At 46.5% G+C, this 14466-nt stretch overlaps 1 protein-coding gene across 1 annotated transcript in view; it reads right to left on the reverse strand.

Annotated features, from left to right (window-relative positions):
• The window catches only part of LOC139749447 (pseudouridylate synthase RPUSD2-like), a 623283-nt gene that overhangs the window by 478116 nt on the left and 130701 nt on the right, over positions 1 to 14466 (reverse strand). The window lies entirely within an intron of this gene.

Here is a 14466-nt window from a genome sequence, read left to right on the forward strand (position 1 = left end):
TCCAGTCATTAGAAGAACAACTCCACACTACCCAAAGCCTGGAAAAAAAAACTTATTAAAATAATCAATAAAAGAAAAAGGCTTTACGAGACCTTGCTTATCATACTAGCTCTGTGACCTTACCTGACCTTATGGGTTGCTATGATGGGGAGGTGGGAATGGGTGGGTGTCTTTACCACCCTAAGACATGTTCTCTGTCGTAAAAGACGTACCACCTTCCTACGTCATTGTGTCCACACACGTGTTACGTCAGTCACACTGCTGCAGCGTGACACTAACCTCAGTCACACTGCTGCAGCGTGACACTTACCTCAGTCACACTGCTGCAGCGTGACACTTACCTCAGTCACACTGCTGCAGCGTGACACTAACCTCAGTCACACTGCTGCAGCGTGACACTTACCGACAGCGTCGCACATCACACTCCGTTGAGATGGTTCCACACAGCGAGATGGTCGTGGCTTTGATGGCCGTGGGGATGGTACCGTCGTACCGTCACACTACCATCCACGCGAGCGGTCGTCAGCCTCTTCACCGCGACGGCACGACAGTTATCTACCACGGTACGACTCCCTGGGCACGACGGTACGACTCCCTGAGCACGATAGTGCGACCCTTATCTATGACGGTACGACTCCCTGAGCACGACGGTGCGACCCTTATCTACGACGGTACGAATCCCTGGGCACGACGGTACGACTCTTATCTACGACGGTACGACTCCCTGAGACGACGGTACGACTCCCTGAGCACGACGGTGCGACCCTTATCTATGACGGTACGACTCCCTGAGCACGATGGTACGACACGAGGGGTTATGATTGGTCTGGCCTCTGACCTGATAGCACCCTTAGCGTCATACCCAAGGGTCGTACCGTCGTGCTCAAGGGTCGTACTGACGTGCTAAAGGGTCGTTCTGACGTGCTCAAGGGTCGTCCCGTCGTGCTCAAAGGTAGTGCCGACGTGCTCAAGGGTCGTACTGACGTGCTCAGGGGTCGTACCGTCGTGCTCAAGAGTCGTACTGATGTGCTCAAGGGTCGTGACGTCGTGCTCTAGGATCGCACCATCGTGCTCAAAGGTTAAAACAACAACGGACGCTGCAGTAACACCAGAGGCCATTCCCCGCCAACCACTGTCGTGCACATTTGATAACTCCTCGTCCGTCCTGCCCAACACTGGCTGGCATTCTAGCCACAATTCTCGACCACTTTCCAGGCCACTTACTGCTTTTCTCTACCCTGTTCGTAGACTATCTTCTACCTTCTCTACCCTGTTCGCAGAATATCTTCTACCTTCTCTACCCTGTTCGCAGAATATCTTCTACCTTCTCTACCCTGTTCGCAGAATATCTTCTACCTTCTCTACCCTGTTCGCAGAATATCTTCTACCTTCTCTACCCTGTTCGCAGAATATCTTCTACTTTCTCTACCTTGTTCGTAGACTATCTTCCGACATAACCCCAGGCCTACGTCCAATCGCGAAAACAAATTACCCGAATCGTGGAGGAGGAAAAAAAAAAAAAATAAGGATGGTAATTAGATACTGTAATTATAAAATCGAGACGTCAAATTACCGGTTATTAGTTCAGTAATTACATCATCAAGGGCGTGCGTTTACAAAACGAATGGAGAGGCCTGGTTCGTGTTGTCCAAACGAACATTCGTGACAACTGGTCGTGATGACTGGGTTGTTAGATGCCTTTTCGTTGGGTCATGAACAGCGGCGTTCGCGAACCTGTGTGAATGTGCTTTTCCTTCAGTAGATCATGAACGACGGGTGTTGATAAGCCTTTTCTAAAGTAGTTTACCCAAGGAAGAACGACTGCGGTTTACAAACCTCTCAGAATGTGGTTTGCCTTCAACTAGGCCACGAACAGCGGTATCTGGAAACACGTGCGAGTGTACATTGCCCTCGAGGAGCGGATCACACACATCTGAACGTAGTCTATCTTTCATAAGCTCACGAACGGCGGCGGCGGCTTGCAAACCTGTCTTACCGCCATCCACCTTCGCCAGGTCACGAACGGCGGTATCTGTAAACCTGTCTTAACGTTGTTTACTTTCGGTAGATCACGAACGTCTGTGGAGCACACACGTGTGTGTGTGGGGGTTTACCTAACGTGCAACATTCGTGGATGTGGGAGGGTTCTCGTTTGTGATCGTGACCAACTGCTAGGTGTCTCTCTGTCTTGCCCTCCGATCCACTAAGTCGTTCCAGGCCGCAGCCCGTCACATACACCCGCTCTGCTCCTTAATCGCATTTGCTGCATCAGTGCAAGAAGTCAAAGCAATGAACACACCTGGGACAAGAGAGAACTCAAAATTCCGGCGAAGGTTAATATAACACTTAAACTTCTTAACATTTAATGTTGGCTTGGAGTTAAGAGTCTCAATGCAGTACCATAATACATACCCTCACGTTGGGGGAACTGTATTAATAATGAAGCAAGAGACTCCCCGCCTCCCTGTCCTTTTACGATGGAGGCTTCAGTCACGGACAGAAGTTCACATCAAGGCCGGGCCTTAATTGAAATATAGAGAGATTAATGAGAGGAGGAAACTATGAGAGAAGGGAAAGTATTTACCAATTTTCGTGGAAGTGAAAAACCTGTCTTTTAAAATGTACCAGGTCAGAGTTATTGGGAAAGACATGAGAAGGGAGAGAGTTCCACAGCTTCGACGTGTAGAGAAAGAAGCAGGTATCAAAACGGCCCACCCTTGAGTTGCTGATGGCCACACAGTAATCGTGTGACGCAGTAGCTTGCCGAGTATTGCGTGGTCTAACTAGTGGTAGGGCACACAAGAAGCCAGCTCTCGGGAACAAAAACCTATGTAATACCTATAGTTAGTAGAGGGAATGTGAACCAACACTGCGGCGTAGGGTAAAGGGGCCAAGATTGAAAGTTAGCAAAAATGGGTATGTTTGAAGGAATAGTGGTTCCAACAATGTATACTGTATGGTTGCGAGTCGTGGGCTATGGATAGAGCTGTGCGCAGGAGGGTGGATGTGCTGGAAATGAGATGTTTGAGGACAATATATGGTGTGAGGTGGTTTGATCGAGTAAGTAATGCAAGGGTAAGAGAGATGTGTGGTAATAAAAAGATTGTGGTTGAGAGAGCAGAAGAGGGTGTTTTGAAATGGTTTGGTCACATGGATAGAATGAGTGAGGAAAGATTGACCAAGAGGATATTTGTGTCAGAGGTGGAGGGTACGAGGAGAAGTGGGTGACCAAATTGGAGGTGGAAAGATGGAGTGAAAAAGATTTTGAGTGATCGGGGCCTGAACATGCAGGAGGGTGAAAGGCGGGCAAGGAATAGAGTGAATTGGAACGATGTGGTATACCGGGGTCGACGTGGTGTCAATGGATTGAACCAGGCATGTGAAGCGTCTGGGGTAAACCATGGAAAGTTCTGTGGGGCCTGGATGTGGAAAGGGAGCTGTGGTTTCGGTGAATTATTACATGACAGCTGGAGACTGAGTGTGAACGAATGGGGCCTTTGTTGTCTTTCCTAGCGCTACCTCGCACACATGAGGGGGGAGGGGATGGTTATTCCATGTGTGGCGAGGTGGCGATGGGAATGAATAAAGGCAGACAGTATGAATCATGTACATGTGTATATATGTATATGTCTGTGTGTGTATATATATGTATACATTGAGATGTATAGGTATGTATATTTGCGTGTATATTTTCGTGTATATACATGTGTACGTGGGTGGGTTGGGCCATTCTTTCGTCTGTTTCCTTGCGCTACCTCGCTAACGCGGGAGACAGCGACAAAGCAAAATAAATAAATAAATAAATACATATATAATTTATTTATTTATTTATTTTGCTTTGTCGCTGTCTCCCGCGTTTGCGAGGTAGCGCAAGGAAACAGACGAAAGAAATGGCCCAACCCACCCGCATACACATGTATATACATACACGTCCCCACACGCAAATAAACATACCCATACATCTCAATGTACACACATACATATACACACACAGACATATACATATATACACATGCACACAATTCACACTGTCTGCCTTTATTCATTCCCATCGCCATCTCGCCACACATTGAATCACATCCCCCTCTCCCCTCATGTGTGCGAGGTAGGTAGCGCTAGGAAACGACAACAAAGGCCCCATTCGTCCACACACAGTCTCTAGCTGTCATGCAATAATGCCCGAAACCACAGCTCCCTTTCCACATCCAGGCCCCACACAACTTTCCATGGTTTACCCCAGACGCTTCACATGCCCTGATTCAATCCATTGACAGCACGTCGACCCCGGTATAACACATCGATCCAATTCACTCTATTCCTTGCCCGCCTTTCACCCTCCTGCATGTTCAGGCCCCAATCACTCAAAATCTTTTTCACTCCATCTTTCCACCTCCAATTTGGTCTCCCACTTCTCCTCGTTCCCTCCACCTCCGACACATATATCCTCTTGGTCAATCTTTCCTCACTCATTCTCTCCATGTGCCCAAACCATTTCAAAACACCCTCTTCTGCTCTCTCAACCACGCTCTTTTTATTTCCACACATCTCTCTTACCCTTACATTACTTACTCGATCAAACCACCTCACACCACATATTGTCCTCAAACATCTCATTTCCAGCACATCCACCCTCCTGCGCACAACTCTATCCATAGCCCACGCCTCGCAACCATACAACATTGTTGGAACCACTATTCCTTCAAACATACCCATTTTTGCTTTCCGTGATAATATTCTCGACTTCCACACATTCTTCAAGGCTCCCAGGATTTTCGCCCCTTCCCCCACCCTATGATTCACTTCCGCTTCCATGGTTCCATCCGCTGCCAGATCCACTCCCAGATATCTAAAACACTTTACTTCCTCCAGTTTTTCTTCATTCAAACTTACCTCCCAATTGACTTGACCCTCAACCCTACTGTACCTAATAACCTTACTCTTATTCACATTTACTCTTAACTTTCTTCTTTCACACACTTTACCAAACTCAGTCACCAGCTTCTGCAGTTTCTCACATGAATCAGCCACTAGCACTGTATCATCAGCGAACAACAACTGACTCACTTCCCAAGCTCTCTCATCCCCAACAGACTGCATACTTGCCCCTCTTTCCAAAACTGTTGCATTCACCTCCCTAACAGCCCCATCCATAAACAAATTAAACAACCATGGAGACATCACACACCCCTGCCGCAAACCTACATTCACTGAGAACCAATCACTTTCCTCTCTTCCTACACGTACACATGCCTTACGTCCTCGATAAAAACTTTTCACTGCTTCTAACAACTTGCCTCCCACACCATATATTCTTAGTACCTTCCACAGAGCATCTCTATCAACTCTATCATATGCCTTCTCCAGATCCATAAATGCTACATACAAATCCATTTGCTTTTCTAAGTATTTCTCACATACATTCTTCAAAGCAAACACCTGATCCACACATCCTCTACCACTTCTGAAACCACACTGCTCTTCCCCAATCTGATGCTCTGTACATGCCTTCACCCTCTCAATCAATACCCTCCCATATAATTTACCAGGAATACTATACATATATACACATATAGTTTGCTTCCTCCCAGACGACGGCACAAAACAACAGAAAACGACGACAATGCTTCACATTTTTCTTCACTATGCAGATGGTTGGGGGGAGGGGGGGGGTCGTCTCTTCGATAAGCCTTTTGTGTGGTTACGGGATGATAAATGGCCTTGGTCACCCGGCGATGTGAGGCAACCTTTCACTGACGCTCCCGCATGCAGAGCTGATGGCTCATGGGACGCCCGCCGCTATAGTCACCGTTCTTCGACATCCTCACTGCTATACAGCCGTAGTCTCCACACACCCACACCGCTACACAGTAAGTTATGGGTCATCAATATCTTCAACCCTCCCGTTGCTATATAGTGATTGTTCTTAAGACACCCCCGCTGCTATACAGTGGCTGTTCTTCGACGTCCCCGCTGCTATACAGTGGCTGTTCTTCGACGTCCCCGCTGCTATACAGTGGCTGTTCTTCGACGTCCCCGCTGCTATGCAGTGACTGTTCTTCGACACCCCCGCTGCTATACAGTGGCTGTTCTTCGACACCCCCGCTAGTATACAGTGGCTGTTCTTTGACACCCTCTCTGCTATACAGTGATACTGCTTCACATCTCTGCAGTTATGCCACAACAATTTGCGGAAGACCAAACTACATTACCGTTTACCTTCAACACTGTTCCCCAGCAAATAAATAACCTTCGATCACAATCAGTAATCACCAATTCCTCTACACCCCAGTTATCCCCATCATTAACAACCACGAGGGACCAGTGAACACACTCCCCAGCGGAGGCCCATCCGATGGGACGGGTCACTCCCCCGCTGTGAGATGGATCAGGCGAACCCCAGCTGGTCTGCGACGGGGAGGAAAAACGATATTTTACCGACAACTGATGACATTTTCGACAGTCCGTTTCTTCCTCCTCCTCCTATTCTTCTTCTTCTTCTTCTTCTTCTTCATTATCATCATTCTATCTTCATTTGAAATTTACCGTAAGACAACCATAAATACGTATACGCGAGTTTACGTAAAATAACATCACATTCAATGTAGTGTGTGAGGAAACGTCAGCTGATGAAAAGGGGGCGAGGAAGGGCGCTGGCAAATGGCACCAAATACGTTGGTCGGAAAACAGTGCCACAACGGAAGAAGGAAGGAGGAGGGGTGGGGCAGTGGCACCTCACGGCTCACTAAAAGCTGCCCCTCTCAAGAGACAACATATTCCAGAACCATCGGTAGTACTCACCAAAAACACAGTCCCATGGATATATCCAAATAACCTACAGAGAAACAAGTTAACAACACTCGTCAAGCTGGTGCGTCACATGGTTACTGTGTGGCAGATGGCAACTCAAGTGTGGGCCGTTTTGATACCTGCTTCTTTCCCTACACGTCAAAGCTTTGGAATTCTTTACCTTCTCAAGTCTTTCCCAATAACTATGACCTGGCACATTTTAAGAGACAAGCTTTCCTTTCGTTCAAAACTCGTAAATACTTCTCGTCTCTCCTTTATCCCTTTCTTTAACCTCTTTATATTTCCATTACAATTAAAAGAAAGAAAAAAGAGCCTCTACACCAGAATCAACAAGGTTTCCAGATGGGGGTTCCTCAAGGCAGCGTCCCATCACTAACGCTACTAATACCTTACAACACGGATTTTCACCCCTCCCGCAGGCAGCATGAACACGTAGGTCTTGTACGTGTACGACGTAACTTAAATAGTCATCTCCGACAACACACTCCTCGAACACACCCACCAAGTATAGTTTGAAGTTTCCAGACTCGATCTACATAAATCAACTGTTGTGGCGCTATGGGCAATATAACCAAGCGACACAGCCATACAGGGGAACCAGATATGCACCCAGTCGGCGAGGTATACAAAGAATGATGCAAGCTACCTATAATGCAGCTACCTATCCTCACACACCGGTCAAACCTTCATAATCTATCTGTACACCCCACAACTATCCTATCCTTCTCGACCGTACACACTTCACTATCCAAATCTTTCATTTACGGGGGGAGGTCTAGCATCCTAAGGGGAGAGGGTGGCCGATATGCCAACAATATGCAACTGATGTGACGTCATCCGGAGTCACAGCGGATGCATCACCCTCACCTTCTCCCCGGCGCGTCACCACCACGGTCCATCTCCAATACCCTCAAGCTCCTCTACTCACCCCACTGTGACCCACGCTCCAGTGATGCATACTGCGAGGCTCCACCACACGCAGTATGGTCACGTCACCTTCTTACACCGTCAGACTCCATCCTCCTTACTACCGACGCTTCTCACATACACTGGGATCCCACTCGTGTTTCAGATACGCTTAAGGCTCCACCTCCACTGGTCTAGGTTCCACTGTCTTTCCACTATCTTGGGCTTCATTTTCCCGAGGCTCCACAAGCTGTAAGATTCTTGCCCTATAACTCTAGGTTCCAATATTTACGCTCTATACTTCCCTACTGTAGGATCAAATATTGGAACTCGATGCTCCACTGCCTTAGGTTCCAGTATTTGAGTCTTACGATCTTCTACTTTAGGGTCAAATATTTGAGCCCTACTATTCCCTGCTTAAGGCTGTAATATTTAAGCTCTATGCTCCTCTACTTTAAAGATCCAATATTTGAACCTTATGCTCCCTAATTTAGAATGCAAGAAATGAGCCCAATGCTCCCCCTACTTAAGGCTCCTCTACTTTAAATCAACAAGTACAGTCCTTACTGCCAATGCTTCTGTCGCCCCAATAAAGTACCTGAAAACTAAGCTCCTTGAAACAGCAACTTGTTCTCAGTGAAGACGTGGCCGACTCAACGGCCGACCTGCAGAGTCTCAAGTGTGTGTGTGCACGAGTTATTCCTCGTACACCCCGAGGTCACTCTTGAAGCCGCACTGCTTCTCCACGCTTCAGTAACGTTGTGGGCTGACGTCAACCTTCAACCGTGGGTCAGGTGGACAGTAGCCACCATGACGGAAGATGTGCCGAGACCCACCACCACCAACATGGATTATGCCCCAAAATCAACACTTCTGAGAACCACTTAAACTCGCTCACATTTTACTCCCTGGCCTATATTGAAGGAAGAGAGAGAGAAAAAACTACATATTGAACAACACTGCAAGGCATAGTGTCTAATCCACACGAGAAATTATTCGGTAATGGAGCAGTGGCACGGGGGAAAGTTTATATAAAACACCAAACTAGTAAAGCCACTACAAGACTAATAAAAGAACAGTGTAGACATTCACCATTAACAAATATGAGATGTGTTATGATCCAGGAGAGAGAGAGAGAGAGAGAGAGAGAGAGAGAGAGAGAGAGAGAGAGAGAGAGAGAGAGAGAGAGAGAGAGAGAGAGAGAGAGAGAGAGAGAACTTTAAATCAAACCCTCAATGAATAAATGTCTAAGATGTGTATATACCAGACCAGTCAGGCCACGGCGACCTGCGGAACACGACCCTCAATAGCCTGACTGATCAGAGAAGTAGGAGTGCAGCTTGGTCCCACAACCAGCTGAGGAGGAGCCTGGAAGACCTCGATAAGTTACGGATAACGTAAGGCCAGGTCTGGATAAGGGGTAAATGGCACCGGACACTATTCTTATCTATTACTTTTGTTTTAAGGAAAGTAATCACTTGTTTACCAAATGGCGTCCTAGCTACGTCTCTTTGTTGTATAACGACTGACTGTTATATTTCTATCTTGCATCTCCCCTGATGATGTGATCATTACACTAAAGTGCACTTGGGAACTTGCCGTGTTTCATTTGCCCCGTGTTTAAGAAATGGTCTGAAGGTGGAAAGGGAGGTGTGGTTTTGGTGCCTTACACATGACAGCTAGAGACTGAGTGTGAACGAATGTGGCCTTTTTGTCTTTTCATGGTGCTACCTCGCTGGAGAGAATGAGAGAGAGAGAGAGAGAGAGAGAGAGAGAGAGAGAGAGAGAGAGAGAGAGAGAGAGAGAGAGAGAGAGAGAGAGAGGATGCTGTTTCCTGTGTGGAAGGGTGGCGACGAGAATGGACGAAGGCAGCAAGTATGAATATGTATGTACATGTGTATATATGTATATATCTGTGTATGTATATGTGCATGTATGGACGCGCGCGCGCGCGTGTGTGTGTGTGTGTGTGTGTGTGTGGTTGGGCCATTCTTCGTCTGTGTCCTTGCGCTACCTCGGTGACTCGGGAAACTGCCATTAAGTATAATATATATATATATATATATATATATATATATATATATATATATATATATATATATATATTTTTCTTTTTTTGCTTTGTCGCTGTCTCCCGCGTTTGCGAGGTAGCGCAAGGAAACAGACGAAAGAAATGGCCCAACCCACCCCCATACACATGTATATACATACGTCCACACACGCAAATATACATACCTACACAGCTTTCCATGGTTTACCCCAGACGCTTCACATGCCCTGATTCAATCCACTGACAGCACGTCATCCCCGGTATACCACATCGATCCAATTCACTCTATTCCTTGCCCTCCTTTCACCCTCCTGCATATTCAGGCCCCGATCACACAAAATCTTTTTCACTCCATCTTTCCACCTCCAATTTGGTCTCCCTCTTCTCCTCGTTCCCTCCACCTCCGACACATATATCCTCTTGGTCAATCTTTCCTCACTCATTCTCTCCATGTGCCCAAACCATTTCAAAACACCCTCTTCTGCTCTCTCAACCACGCTCTTTTTATTTCCACACATCTCTCTTACCCTTACGTTACTTACTCGATCAAACCACCTCACACCACACATTGTCCTCAAACATCTCATTTCCAGCACATCCATCCTCCTGCGTACAACTCTATCCATAGCCCACGCCTCGCAACCATACAACATTGTTGGAACCACTATTCCTTCAAACATACCCATTTTTGCTTTCAGAGATAATGCTCTCGACTTCCACACATTCTTCAAGGCTCCCAGAATTTTCGCCCCCTCCCCCACCCTATGATCCACTTCCGCTTCCATGGTTCCATCCGCTGCCAGATCCACTCCCAGATATCTAAAACACTTTACTTCTTCCAGTTTTTCTCCATTCAAACTCACCTCCCAATTGACTTGACCCTCAACCCTACTGTACCTAATATTGACCTTGCTCTTATTCACATTTACTCTTAACTTTCTTCTTTCACACACTTTACCAAACTCAGTCACCAGCTTCTGCAGTTTCTCACATGAATCAGCCACCAGCGCTGTATCATCAGCGAACAACAAGCGACTCACTTCCCAAGCTCTCTCATCCCAACAGACTTCATACTTGCCCCTCTTTTCAAAACTCTTGCATTCACCTCCCTAACAAACCCATCCATAAACAAATTAAACAACCATGGAGACATCACACACCCCTGCCGCAAACCTACATTCACTGAGAACCAATCACTTTCCTCTCTTCCTACACGTACACATGTCTTACATCCTCGATAAAAACTTTTCACTGCTTCTAACAACTTGCCTCCCACATCATATATTCTTAATACCTTCCACAGAGCATCTCTATCAACTCTATCATATGCCTTCTCCAGATCCATAAATGCTACATACAAATCCATTTGCTTTTCTAAGTATTTCTCACATACATTCTTCAAAGCAAACACCTGATCCACACATCCTCTACCACTTCTGAAACCACACTGCTCTTCCCCAATCTGATGCTCTGTACATGCCTTCACCCTCTCAATCAATACCCTCCCATATAATTTACCATATAATGTGATAGAATGTAAGAAAGTAAATTCTCGATTAATATGGGTAAAACTGAAAGTTGATGGAGAGAGATGGGTGATTATTGGTGCATATGCACCTGGGCATGAGAAGAAAGATGATAAGAGGCAAGTGTTTTGGGAGCAGCTGAATGAGTGTGTTAGTGGTTTTGATGCACGAGACCGGGTTATAGTGATGGGTGATTTGAATGCAAAGGTGAGTAATGTGGCAGTTGAGGGAATAAGTGGTATACATGGGGTGTTCAGTGTTGTAAATGGAAATGGTGAAGAGCTTGTAGATTTATGTGCTGAAAAAGGACTGGTGATTGAGAATACCTGGTTTAAAAAGCGAGATATACATAAGTATACGCATGTAAGTAGGAGAGATGGCCAGAGAGCGTTATTGGATTACGTGTTAATTGACAGGCGCGCGAAAGAGAGACTTTTGGATGTTAATGTGCTGAGAGGTGCAACTGGAGGGATGTCTGATCATGATCTTGTGGAGGCTAAGGTGAAGATTTGTATGGGTTTTCAGAAAAGAAGAGTGAATGTTGGGGTGAAGAGGGTGGTGAGAGTAAGTGAGCTTGGGAAGGAGACTTGTGTGAGGAAGTACCAGGAGAGACTGAGTACAGAATGGAAAAAGGTGAGAGCAATGGAAGTAAGGGGAGTGGGGGAGGAATGGGATGTATTTAGGGAATCAGTGATGGATTGCGCAAAAGATGCTTGTGGCATGAGAAGAGTGGGAGGTGGGTTGATTAGAAAGGGTAGTGAGTGGTGGGATGAAGAAGTAAGATTATTAGTGAAAGAGAAGAGAGAGGCATTTGGACGATTTTTGCAGGGAAAAAATGCAATTGAGTGGGAGATGTATAAAAGAAAGAGACAGGAGGTCAAGAGAAAGGTGCAAGAGGTGAAAAAGAGGGCAAATGAGAGTTGGGGTGAGAGAGTATCATTAAATTTTAGGGAGAATAAAAAGATGTTCTGGAAGGAGGTAAATAAAGTGCGTAAGACAAGGGAGCAAATGGGGAGGTGATAACAAGTAGTGGTGATGTGAAAAGGAGATGGAGTGAGTATTTTGAAGGTTTGTTGAATGTGTTTGATGATAGAGTGGCAGATATAGGGTGTTTTGGTCGAGGTGGTGTGCAAAGTGAGAGGGTTAGGGAAAATGATTTGGTAAACAGAGAAGAGGTAGTAAAAGCTTTGCGGAAGATGAAAGCCGGCAAGGCAGCAGGTTTGGATGGTATTGCAGTGGAATTTATTAAAAAAGGGGGTGACTGTATTATTGACTGGTTGGTAAGGTTATTTAATGTATGTATGACTCATGGTGAGGTGCCTTGAGGATTGGCGGAATGCGTGCATAGTGCCATTGTACAAAGGCAAAGGGGATGAGAGTGAGTGCTCAAATTACAGAGGTATAAGTTTGTTGAGTATTCCTGGTAAATTATATATATATATATATATATATATGCTGCATTTCAAGCATTACAACCTTTCCGATATTCTAAACTAGGAGTCTTATTAACTCTGGTAGAGGAAGTGAAGTATCAAAAATAATTTCTCCATCATTACGAAAGCTTGAAAAAGCCTCCCACCCACCCAAAAAAAATAATAGCAATAATTAATCAGGCCAGAGATGGAACACATTACCGAGCGAGGAAGAAGAGGAGAAAAAAAAACTCGCATTCTCAGCCACGCTGCTCAAATGCACATTTCGCCAAAGTTAAGACGAAGAAGAAATAATAGACAAAAAAAAAATCTCCGACCTTAATAGTTAGCCAAACAAAAGATCCCGGGCGACACACACACCTTTGTGCTGCTGAATGACCTCCTCAAATCAATACCTGACTACTAGTCTCCCCACCACAATGTTCCAGGGGGCTGAGACGTGTTCCGCTCCCGGAAGAGGCAAACATTGGGGCGTGCGGGAGGTGAAGAAGCCTCTGCCATGGAGGTGGTCCCCACATCAATGGAATCCAATCAATTCAGCCAGACCTCCTCTGCCTGGATGCGTCAGAGTGAGGGAGTATCCGAACTGGACAGACCCCTAACGGAACACACTGGTATAATTCACTGGGTCAGTTCTATAGCTACGCATACGTCACACCGGAGTTGTTCACAGGTCAGCCCCTCTCTCCTATACACCTTTTAATAGATTCAAAGGTCAATCGTAGAAACACGGGTGTGTGTCCCTTGTGGCTGCATCCTTGGGATAGCAAGTTTGTGAAGCAACGTGATGTGACCATATCCTGAGCTTATTCCTTTGAACCCTCCATTGACAGCACAACCCAGCCCCTACCCTCACACAGCGTTGCTAGCTAGCAGACACTCCCTCACGTTCCTACACACACTTTCAAGACCAAGGGGAAGAAAATACCAGTGACGGTACCTTTCAAGAAGGTAATCCTTCCACACAAGATACCGCTGTGTTACGAGCATGGCACGGCAAGACGAGCGAAAACGCAGAACCAGACAGTATTTAAGGATTCTTCGCGACCCACATGAACGTGGCACAGGATCGAAATTACTTGGGAACGGCTGAACGCACCGAGGACGTACTCCCTGCAGCGCAGGTGGGAGAGGTATACCATCATCTATCCCTGGAAGTTATGGTGCCCAACTTACGCTCTGAAAAATAACATCCTACTGGCACGAAAGGCGTGGGAGACTGTAAAATACCACCCCTGAATTCCAACGTTTGCGACATGCACAAAACGAGAGAACATCCGGGGCCCCAAGACTCTTCAACACCTTGTCCGATTCTATCGAGAACACAGTGTGATCCACAGTGAAGTCCAGGAGTGCCAGACCAAGCCAGGCTGTGAGGGGGCTACGTGGGCCTGCGTGCCGCGACTCTGGTAGACCACAGACACCAACCCAGAAGCTTTGGGTCAGCCCGGGTGGAGGAGGGTAGAAGACTCGCAGAGACCACTTCAAGTGCTCTCCACTCACAAACGAAAGCCACTCAAGACTTCACTCAGTGAGAAATCCAGCCGACATCGCGCCATCTCCGGATCGTGGGAGATAACCTGCGACAGAAAGTGTGGCCTTGGTAAGACTTCAACAACCCCTACCACCGTCCCCTAGTGTACCACACCAACAACCCCTACAACCGTCCCCTAGTGTACCACACCAACAACTCCTACCACCGTCTCCTAGTGTACCACACCAACAACTCCTACAACCGTCTCCT

This window comes from Panulirus ornatus, chromosome 7 (genome assembly GCF_036320965.1).
Source record: "Panulirus ornatus isolate Po-2019 chromosome 7, ASM3632096v1, whole genome shotgun sequence".
In the NCBI taxonomy this organism is placed as follows: domain Eukaryota; kingdom Metazoa; phylum Arthropoda; class Malacostraca; order Decapoda; family Palinuridae; genus Panulirus; species Panulirus ornatus.